Below are 12254 nucleotides of genomic sequence, written 5' to 3'. Positions count from 1 at the left end.
CAAATAACGAGAGTTGGGCTACGTAAAAGATAACGCCAGAAAAGTTCAAACGGCAATTTCTGAAGACAATCAAGTGGACGTTCTGTGAACAGTACAAGAAAATTCTCACATAACCAAGACATGAAGATGCATTGTAGCACTAACTTGGCCAATATTTCATTTGGAAGTATCTAAAAGAAACAAATGGCATTCATACAAAATTCAACTGGTTCATGAGGTCATCGTAGATGAGAAAATACGAATTTTTTATTTTCCGAACAATAAAAATTCGTATCGCAGTCCGTACGGCATGTCACGCTGATTTGATGACCCATCCTGTTAGCACACCTCTCTTATTGGTCTGTCACGAAATTTCATGGGGGTACTCATCGTAGATTGGAAAATACGAATTTTTTATTTTTCGAACAAAAAAAAATCGTATCGCAGTCCATACGGCATGTCACGCTGATTTGATGATTCATCCTGTTAGCACACTGCTCTAAATGGTCTGTCACAAAATTTCATGGGGGTACTCATCGTAGATTGGAAAATATGATTTTTTTTTCGAACAATAAAAATTCGTATCGCAGTCCGTACGGCATGTCACGCCGATTTGATGATCCACCCTGTTAGCACCACCCTCTTATTGGTCTGTCACGAAATTTCATGGGGGTACTCATCGTAGATTGGAATATACGAATTTTTTATTTTTCGAACAATAAAAATTCGTATCGCAGTCCGTACGGCATGTCACGCTGATTTGATGATTCACCCTGTTAGCACACCGCTCTTATTGGTCTGTCACGAAATTTCATGGGGGTACTCATCGTAGATTGGAAAATACGAATTTTTTATTTTTCGAATAATAAAAATTCGTATCGCAGTCCGTACGGTATGTCACGCTGATTTGATGATTCACCCTGTTAGCACACCCCTCTATATGGTCTGTCACAAAATTTTATGGGGGTACTCATCGTAGATTGGAAAATACGAATTTTTTATTTTTCAAACAATAAAAATTCGTATCAGAGTTGGTACAGTAGGTGACGCTAATTTGAGGAGTCACCCTGTTAGTACACATCAGCAAATGGTTTTCTACCAAATTTCATGGGGTTACTCATCGTAAATAGGAAAATATGATTTTTTTATTTTCCTAAGTGTAAAATATTGTAATCAAGGCGATACGGCACGTCACGCTGAATGATTCACTCTATTAGTGCACTAAAAGGTATTCCACAAAATTTCACGAAGTTCTTGCCGTTATTTGTAAAATACGAAGTTTTGTCAGAATATAGGAAGTAGGTATTCATCTTCAAAAAAAATAATAATGCCTGTCAAAATCGGTACTGTCAATACGCTTCCTATGCTTACTCAATACGGTTATGAATAATTATCAGTGACAAATTTCATTTCAAGTTCTCTTTGTATACACGTTTAGAAAATGTTTCTTGATTTGTTCGGCTCATTTGTATGATATCGCCCAATTAAATACCAGCCTCAGATTTATGAGAAACTTGGCAACACTGCTTACAATATCTCCTCTATCCCAACATCGACAGTCAGCACGTCAGAAATTGTGGATGGAAAAGCGTGGCTAACTTCACCACAAACCACCTACTAAGTAGTTTGTGAACTTCACACTAGTACTGTTTGATACCCACAACATAACTTTGACACGGAAACTGTGTTTTGAAATTTTTGTGGAGTCTTCATCGTTTAGGTTTGAATTGTCAACTCGGTATATTTCTGAAAATACTATCGACGAGAATCGATATCACTATTACGCCTCTAACAGGACGTCAGTGGTCGATCGAAAAATATCCCTCCGGGAATAATAATGAAGAGAATGAATACGAGTCATTGTTATCCAGGTTATCCGATTAATTTTATTTGTCGATATAAAAAATCAATAAAAATCTACAGTTGTTTTTTTTCATTCATTATGCACTCATCCAACCACTAGACCCTTTTTGATGATAAACAAAATATCAAGAGTAAGCTTATAAACTTCTTGTGAAATCTTCATCGTTTAGGTTTGATTTATAAACTCGGTATATTTCTGAAATAACTAATGACGATAATCGATATCACTATCAAGCTTCTGAAAGGTCGTCAGTGGTCGATCCCTTTCAACAATCACGACTTTAAATAACCCGATATCGAGAGCCGATTACACTTACTCCGACCTAGTATTTTTCCCATCCTGTTTCACCAGAAAAATATTTCCTCAGGAATAATAATGAAGAGAATGAAAACGTGTCATTATCTTCCAGGTTATCCGATTAATTTTATTTATCGCTATAAAAAATCAATAATAATCTACAGTTGTTTTTTTTCTATTCATATTGGACTCATCCAACCATTTTTAAATTGGAACAAGCTTTCAACTTCTTTTCGTATTTTAAGAACGCATCCAATAATTTTAAAACTCCAAAGCTTATCGATGAGATTCACATTTTCTTGTATAAATATGAAGTGACGTTTTCGAGGCGACCACAACGACCGCGGTCATTACGTGGAACGGTTATAGGAGCATTTTGATCCTTGTGAGTGTTTAGTGGAACGCACGATAAATAAAATCTAATCAAATCAAAATATGTTTTATTATCCAAGATCTGAACATCTTATTGGCAAAGTCTAGTAGAGTAAAACGTGTATATGGGAAAATTAACAAATATAAACTATAAAATAATGCTTAGAGACAAGAGCAGAGTATATGGACAGAACAATTTTAAGCCCGGCTGAACAGATGGAAATATAAGTAAATGAATATATGAATATTGAGTGAATGTAAACATATATTGCTACATAATGAACATGATAGCCATTTCGTGTTTATTTCAATAACTTGTTTACACAAAGCTACGTTCCAATTACTCGATAGAGCCTTGGTAAAATTCGTCCACACTATAATAGGGCCTCCCAACAAGGAATTCTTTCACCTTCTTTCTGATTTTTTTTTCATTAAATATTCGCCTTGAAATAATGGAAAGGTGATTAAATAATTTCTTACTACTGAAAATAATAGAATTTTGTGTAAGGGCTAGAGTAGGTGTCGGAAGGGAAATGAAGTAAGACTAACGTATGCCTACTATAAGTTGAGGTGGTAATCAATTGATTTTTATATTTTTTGTGGATAAGACACCTTGTTTCCAAAATAAAAAGACATACTAAGGTAAAATTTTTTGCTTCACAAATAATGGGCGGCATGAATTCCTGTAGCTAGCCTTGCATAAATATCTGATGGATCTTTTTTGTAGAGGGAATATCGAACCACCAAATATTTAAACTTAACACAGATAACAAGTGAGCACTTTCATTTATATAATTGTGACGTTGACCAATTCAGATTTCGGATACATCAGACAGAGAAGTATGATTGTTTTGCATCTGATCCTTCCTCTTTATAATAATTACATACCAATCGGAAACATCGAGGATTTTCATTTGAATAATCACATCAATACCGAGGCCTACTTTACTCTTACTCATATCTCAATTACTCTAGGAGTGTTTATAATTGGCAATACATCAGACTATATCGTAAGAAAAAACTTTCAACTATTTTTTTTTAATTTTTGTGGGGGTTCTCTTGAGATCCGAGAAATAAAAAAGGCGGTAGGGGCCAGATTTAGAGAATACAGTTGATGCAATTCGGGAAATTTTGCCACCGTTTTCATTAATTTGTGACTTGGTGCATTGTCTTGATGAAACAGCACTGTTTTTCTTCAACTAGGGCTAGTTTTTTGTAATTTACTCTCCAAATGTTATTTAATAGCCGCTGTTGATGATTTTATCCTTTTCAAGATAGCCAATGAATGTTATATCATGCACATCCCAAAATACTGATACCATATCTCTACCAGCCGATTGGTGCGTCTTTGCACACTTTGGAGTGGATTGTTTTGATTCTGGTGTGGAATGATCGAGCCATGTTTCACCCATTGTCATACATCGACGCATAAATTTGGTTTTTTTATGGTGGAACAGCTTCAAACACTGCTCAGATTCATCAATTCGTTGTTGTTTTGGGTGGATTGGTATGTTTGGAGCATCAGCTATCTCGACCGATTTCATTTTGAGGTCATCCAGAATTATATTGTGGACTTTTTTGGTGTTTTCGTCGGTGACGGTCTCTTTGGGGTGTCCACTGGGTGCATCGTCCTCAGTGCTCATTTCACCTCGTTCAAACTTAGTACATAGTGCACATAGTGCATTGTTTTGGCTAGAATATTAGAAGACAGGTTTAAAAACCCATAGTTGTGTCTTCATCATCATCATGGTTTGAGTTTGAAAATAAGAAATGTTCGAATTTTTTCTATTCGTAGTCATGGTCATGGGGGGGAGGTAATTACCTCAGGTACGCGCCTGATCATAATACTTCATCGGTTTTTAAGAAAACAAGTTCAGTTATGGTGATCTATTTAAATCCAGTGGGTCATTCATTAGAATGTTTGAATTTTTAAGTTTATCAATTTCCATTGCTTCATAATGATTCAGCATTAAACCTTCATTTTCTGTGTGCAAAATTTCGAAATCTTCGTTAACTATATTATTTTCTTCTAAAAGATGATTGTAATATGTTGAACTTTTTTTATTTATATAGTGTTGAGTTTTATTTTGAATAAGAATCACTTTGTATTTGTTTTGACATTTTGAAAAATAGTTGAATGACAGTTTTTGTAAACAAGAAGAATAAAAAACGCTTTTGAAGGAAAAAAGGAAAAAGTTTGCGTTTTATTTATAGCAGTATATTCAGAAACGATAAACATTGTGCCGGTCTTCGAGCGGATATACTAATAGTGCACATTTCTAGGTAAATATAAACATATAGCTCATATGATTCTCCTGGATATGATTCCTAAATGTTTTGCAAGTTTGGACACCTTAGGACACGTTCCACACTTCAACTTACATACTCCTGATTTCTCTTAGTTGGATGTTTTGTCTTCATCATTTTTAACTTCAATGTTTCGTCAAGCAAAAAGCGAGTTTTTATTATGAGAAGTGAATGACGAGAGACTATTTCATTGGCAGTGTTTCAAAATTGATCAACAAAAATTAATGGAATTCGGGGGGTTTCGGTTGTCAATCTTCGTGCTGTATAGACATGTTTCAAATCCTTATCCATATATTGGTGAGTAGATATTAGTAGTAGTACTGGGTTGTCACAATTGAATCATTTTGATTTAAATTGGGATTTGATACAAGTGATTTATTCAATGAAAATCAGTGACTTAATGAAATGTGTTCCAATTTATTTTCTTTCACAGATATCAACATAAAATCAGATAAATCTATTTTAAAGACTAGGTTCTTTCGCATCTGAGAAATCAATATTATTATTATACTCTTGAGTTTTGTCAGAAGATTTGTCTTTTTATATGTCTACTTTGAATTGTAAAAACTCAGTTGATAGTTATTCAATTCAATTGAAACGAGCATCATTTGAATCAGTGCACTTTTGCCAACGTAACACAAGTCGATTAATTTCGTGGGTGCTCGGAGTTTGATGGAGTCAAGGAAGGCCGTTTTTGCTTGGTCATGATTGGCGAAGGTTGAAAAACTGGTAGTCGGTTGGAGAGAGGTCTGGGAACTATGGTGGGTGAGGCGGAAGATCGACGCTCAATTCGTTTAATTTTCGGGCAAAAGTGCGTTGTTGTGGAGAAGTATCAGAACTCTTCTGTTGACCAGTGCTGGCTGCTGCTGACGCAATTTTCGGTATATTTCGTCGATTTTCTCACAGTGAGACTGATGTGTTGGTTTGGACCGTTTGCAGAAAGTTATAGGGAATCACACCAGCCGTTGACCACCATGCAATAACCATGAATTTTTTGGTGGGTTTTTGCCTTCGGGAAGTGCTTAGATGATCATCAGTATCCAACCATTGTCCTGAATGTCTCCTACTATCAGATTCAAAATAGGATCATTTTGGTTGCGCAAAATCAAAGAAGAATAGACTCGAAAGGTGACAATTTGTGTCAATTGTTCAAATCGTGGGGCACTCACTTTTCGAGCTATATAACCTTTCCAATACGTTTTAAATCATCAAAAACCGCATGGGAGCTGTTTGTGTAGGGTCAGTTTCCACCAGGATCCTCAAATCCTCGTATCGGAGTACTGTAGGTCTTCTAGATATTCTTTGTAATAATGACTACTTTATAATAGTTCATTTGAGAAGATTTTATTATGGAAAACTGCAACAGTATAGTTCAATACTTCAAACATTACCCGGTTTCGTCTTCATTCTATCAAACTTATCACTTGTCATATTTTTTAGTACAAGTATAGTGCGCTCAGATATGAATTTTCTATCACCCCTTCTCAGTTTGAATGTTACAACAAAAATAAACATTTGGATTGGGTATAATGGGTGTCTGATAGGATATAAGCAGGGGTATTTCTGGTATTCTTCAATCAAAGTACTAACATGTGCAGACGACCAAACTATTTAAACGACAGATTAACTCATAGGAGATATATCAAATATATGAGTAATTTTATCTGTATTTTACATCATATTGTCTTTTGAAAACATCGATATTTATCACAGTCATAACCCTAAAAACTGATAGACATATGCTATGCACACGCGCTCCAACATAATCGGAATGAAAAATATTGAATGTTCAATTTTTCATATAGTTTCCGAATCAATATCTGTGTTTCTGTATAAAATGATACAGTAAAATCTGTTCACAGTTTCTCATTCACAAAATAGATGAAAAACTGAATCGAGTTATACGGAGTTAAAATGGCCAGATAGTCTTTGCTGCTGGGGCCAAGAAGAAGATAGTTTTGAATTCTATATGACAGTCTGTCAAATTTTATTTTTTATCAAAATAACATGGTGGAATTCCATGCTTGTTGTTTCACCTGTAAATTATTCAGATGTGTTAGTGTGTAGTGTGAAAATAGAAAGCCTTACATATCATGTGCAACTTTGAATATTTTTAACTTTGTTTATAAAATGATTTCGTCTTCTCTGACATGTGATGTTTGGAAAATACAAAGTTTGAACACTGCTAACCTCACTAACAGTAAGTTATGCCTATTTTATTATTAATATCTTATTTTTATCTTACATAATAATTTGAAGCTATTCCCTGATGATTTCTAATTTGCTGCCTACACAAATAACATCATAGTTTTGTTCTTGACTGGTCAGCTAATACTACCATTCAAATAATATATACATGTATACCAATAAAACTATATATTTGTGAAAATTCAAGTTGTTTTTAACTTATGTAAACGCCATGAAGTAAGTATTTTGTATTTGTATATTTCATATTCAATGCTGCATTACTCCCCAACCTATCGGATTGCTAAGTGAAAACATTTGCAAATCCCAAGTTCAGTTAAAGTTAGCATTACATAAAATTCAACAAGCTGAAGTAAACAGAATTCTGCATTAAAATAATTTGAGAAAAATTAAGATGAAAATCAGGGTTATGCAAAATATTAAGAAATGAAAGCTTAGTAAATGATTTAACCTTGAAATATATTGATGGATGAAGCCCTACCTGGTATATTGATTATTTAATAGATTACACCCGCAATGCTTATGCTTATAAATTCCAAGGATTCCAAATAATTGAGTTTGAAAACCTTTCTTGCATAGTGCAAAATTTTTGTTTTGTTCAGATTCGGGAACTTGTGGTTGCATCCCAAGGAATGGTTTGAAAAAGTCGAATCATTTTTACCTATTCTGAAGGACCGTTCATAGTCAGCATACCGTTTTGAGAAATTTCGACCACATTGTCCCCACACAAAAACTATTACACTCCTGACACTTAAGCTTATAAATTACAGATTTCTCCAACTTGTCCACTTTATCTTTGGCATTGAAAAGGAAATCAGATAACCTGGCGTGTGGTCTAAATGCCACTTCCACATTGTTTTTTCTAAATAAACCCGCAATTATCGCTGGTTTTTTTCCAAAATATGTTACCCATTTCTTGATTTCTGGTTGCTTGATCTGGGGGTATATTAATCTGTAAGTGAATTTTCAGCTTTGTTCTATGAATAACTTCTGGATTGTGTCTGCTTTCAAATCATCATTATGGCCTATTTGTATAATTATTTTAATTTCCCTAGCTACAGTGTTAGCTGACAAAGGTTGTGAGAATGCTCTGTGCAACATTGAATTGTAGGCAGCTAATTTATGACTGTCTGGATGGAAAGAAATACTTGGGATGGTAATGTCTGCTCTGTTGCCCAGAGCATTCTCATTACCTTTGTCTGCTCACAATCTAGCTATGGAATTTAAAATGCATATACAGATGGGCCATAACAATGGTTTCAACGCAGACACAATCCAGAAGTTGTCAGAAAACAAAACCGTAAATTCACTTACAGATTAATATACCCCCAGATAAAGCAATCAGTTGAAGAAATCTGGAGTTTATAAGCTCAAGTGTCCCGAGTGTAATAGTGTTTATGTGAGACAATGTGGTCGAAATTTCTCAAAACAATATATTGAACATTAAAGGTCCTTCAGACTAGGTAACAATAATTTGACATTTTCAAACCATTCCTTGGGATGCAGAAATTTTGCACTATGCAAGGAAGGATTTGGAATCCTTGGAAATTCATAAGCATAAGCATTGCGGGTGCAACCTGTTAAATGATCAAATCACATTAGTTTACTCACCGGTTTTCAAATTAGCGCATCCACATTGTCACTGGTAAAAAATCAGGTACTTAATTAAGTTGAGTACCTGTTATTACCTACAGTGGTGTTATATAAGGGCTAATGTAATCAGTCATTTTCAGTTTATTTAATGTATATGTTTGAAAATGTCCGTGAAGGACGAAATTTCAGTAACGTTACTTACAAATAAAAGTTGTAAAAACATAGTAAGTTTCATTTCTTATTTTTCATGATTTAACCTCAACTATTTATTGTATCATAGGTATTTCATCAATTTATGAATAAGCTGTCTGAGAATCTCACTTTTTGACTAAAGGACTATCTTCATCTTTTTACTGAAAGCAACCATCTATTGTCTGTGCATGAAAGAGGAGAAACTTTTAGATTGCAAGTGTCAGGGCCGCAATGCAAAATTCAATGAGGTCTCTGTGGAGGTTATTCTGGAATCTTTTAGTTTTGTCTTAGTTCCAGAGTATTTTTTTTTTCAGTCCCAAATACCTTTTGTTTCATTTCATGTATTTGGAATTTCACTGAGATGAATTTTCCAATAAAGTTGAGGTTTTTCATGCCTTATTCTCCTGAAAATTATTTTACTTATCGCCAATTGGACATCTGCATCATTGATAATTGAACCTCCAGTAATTAAATATTATACTGCTCTACTGCTCAGGATTGTCCAAAAGATTCTTGATAATTATAGAATTTTTCTTGTTCTCTTGGGAGACTGTCGAATTTAGTATGTGATTAGCCAATTATTGAAAATTTGTGAGATCCTTCTGAATTCTACGATAAAATTATCTGTAGCGAATCCTGACTCATTGAATTAATAACTTCATTTTAGTTTTGAAAATACGGACCCTATTTACTGTTTTTTTTTTTCATTTCAGACCAGAATTCAGTCTTGCACGGAAAGTTGTGTTTGCGACAATGAGAAGTGCTAGCTTTCCAGATGTGTCTGAAATAAATTTGGATTGGAAATACCTGGGAACACTCGTTGAATGCAGCTTGCGGCAGTCAGTTACATACCCATAAGAATAGAGATTGTTTGGGGTACATTAACAAACAAAGGTAAGATTCCAACATTTTTCGTTCTGTAATTGTACAAAATGCTTTTTCATTACACCATTTTCTAACACAATAATTCAAAGGAAGATTACGAACCAATAATTATTTCTTAGCAACACTTCCTTGGACTAGTGAAAAATTTTCGAGTTCAGATTAGAATTCTGCATATGAATCATCCTACTGTATATAAAATCACACATAATTAAAATTGAACCATCATCTCTTTGTTTTAACTCAAAATAAAATTGAGTAATTTCTCTGTTTTAAGATGTTTGGTTGTTTCCATGTGTTTGAACTTCATGAGTGTTACATGCTTCAGATTTTATAATGTATCAAGAAAAACAATATCTTTGCTGGTTTCATATTCATAACCTCTCCTTTCATAAGTATTACTTTCAATTGTGATTAAATTATATATCATTGTACTATGGAGTTCCTGAAGAAGAGCCAATAAAGTTCAGAAAGCATGAACAGAATAGAGTCTCGAAAGCTTGAACAGAAAAAAGAGTTTTCATATTTTTTGTCTCCGACTTCAATATCTGCTTCAATCTTACCCTGTTTCTTAACTTAGCCAGTCAAGCTAACCTCTCCACATCTCCTGTTATTATATAATATAAAAATATAGTCTTTTAATATTAAATTTCACGAAAAGGATTTGAAGCTTTATATCTTCTATTAATCACCTGCGAGCGCTTTCGACAGCTGGTCGTACTGTCATCTTCTAGGTACTCCTCAAACTGAACTTGTCATCCTGTCGTCTGCCTCTTTATACGGTCAGAACGTCTCAACTCAGGTATTTCACGTACTTTAGGTAAATTTGCCTGTATTTGTACTGCATCAGGTACTATTCTTTGTGTTAGATCTTCTCTAGGAATGTGTATGGTTTTGTTTAATATTTTGAATGTGAGGTCTTGTTGTGTTTTGATTTGTACTTGTTCCTCAGTAAGTGATTTATGACTGTTGAATTTATGGATGTTCAGTCATAAATCACTTATCAAGGAACAAGTACAAATCAAAACACAACAGTTTGAGGAGAGCCTAGAAGATGACAGTACGACCAGCTGTCGAAAGCGCTTGCAGGTGATTAATAGAAGATATAAAGCTTCGAATCCTTTTTGTGAAATTTAATATTAAAATACTGAAAATAATGGAAAATTAGTTGCATCATTAAAAAAAATATACCGGGTGTCCCACATTTTATGTGACAGAAAATATCTGGTTTGTTGAAGGAGATACACAAAAATGTTTCATACAAAAGTTTTAGGAGTTCATTAGAGCTATATTTTGATATAATTTTTAAATATACAGGGTGTTTGGTGTAGATGCTACAGACCAAAATTCCATTTTTTGAAATAGAACGACCTGTATATCATTACATATTCAGATGCTACGTTAAATTCTGATATCATTTCATGTTTGGTTTTGAAATTCGGTTACGGCGTTGTTGAGTTATTGCTTAAAATGTAAAGTCTTGAGAACGACTATTATTTTTAAAAATACCTCATACAATTATTCTCTCTGCATCAGATCACATGAAAATTAGTCAAAATTTTGTGTGTTCGAAGTAATGGTTTCAATTTTGAGTTGTGGAATTCAGTCAGGATTCATTTTGAATATGAAACAATTGCGAAATTGAAAGAGGTGTATTCGAAAACAAATCTTTAATTAATAACAATGTAAATAATATAACTTGATAAATCATTTCATAAGAATGGTAGGTACCTAGAAATAAGTCATAAAAATTGTTCAAAGTGATGCCCATTAGATATTATACAGTCTTCGAAACGTCGAATCACTTCTCTCGTACAAGTCGCTCTTATAATATCAGGCGTAATATCACTGCACACTAGTCGAATTTTCATTTTCAGATCATCCACATTCAAAGGGGGAGTAGTGAAAACAATATCTTTCAAATAACCCCATAGGAAAAAATCAAGCGGTGATAAATCTGGGGAACGAGCCGGCCACCGAATTGGACCCTTATTACCAATCCATCTATTTGGGTACGTTCTATCCAGATATTCAGTAACAACCTGTTAATTGTGAGGAAGAGCACCATCTTGTTGCCACCAAATTCCTTGTCGTTCTGCTATGGGAATATCTTCCATCAAATGGATCAAATCATTTTCTAGAAAATGTAAATATCGCAATCCATTGAGATTTTCATTGAAGAAGTAAGGTTCTATAATGGGCCATTGAACAATCCACACCATACATTAATACCCCAAGTAGTTTGAAAATTACTTTCGCGGACTCAGTGAGGATTTTCTTGAGACCAATAGTGACTGTTATGTCGATTCACAACTCCATTATTGTGGAATCGCGAATCATCGCTCCACAAAATTTGACTGAATATGTTAGGACTTTCATGTAATATTACCTGAATACAAGCAATGAATTCAAGTCGTCGTTCAAAGTCCGTGGGTTTCAAACCTTGTGCCAACTGAATTTTGAAGGGGTGGTATTTATTTTCTTTCAGAATTCTCTGTACATTAGATTTACTCACACCGACTTATTCTGCAAGAGTACGGATAGAAACATGTGGATGAATAAT

General features: G+C 34.1%; 1 long non-coding RNA gene across 1 annotated transcript; it reads left to right on the top strand.

Annotated features, from left to right (window-relative positions):
• The first annotated feature begins 6800 nt into the window (after positions 1 to 6800).
• LOC141486252 (uncharacterized) lies at positions 6801 to 12026 on the top strand. The gene is made up of 3 exons (XR_012467727.1): positions 6801 to 7019; positions 9523 to 9703; positions 11569 to 12026. It is a non-coding gene; the product is annotated as an uncharacterized lncRNA (long non-coding RNA).
• The last annotated feature ends 228 nt before the right edge of the window (positions 12027 to 12254 follow it).

Source organism: Leptinotarsa decemlineata, unplaced genomic scaffold, assembly GCF_025532065.1.
Source record: "Leptinotarsa decemlineata unplaced genomic scaffold, Ldec_3_MD MMD2_tig00026347_RagTag_RagTag, whole genome shotgun sequence".
Classification (NCBI taxonomy): Eukaryota; Metazoa; Arthropoda; class Insecta; order Coleoptera; family Chrysomelidae; genus Leptinotarsa; species Leptinotarsa decemlineata.
The sequence above is the reverse complement of the archived record's forward strand: the minus strand, read 5'-3'. Positions and strand labels throughout refer to the sequence as shown.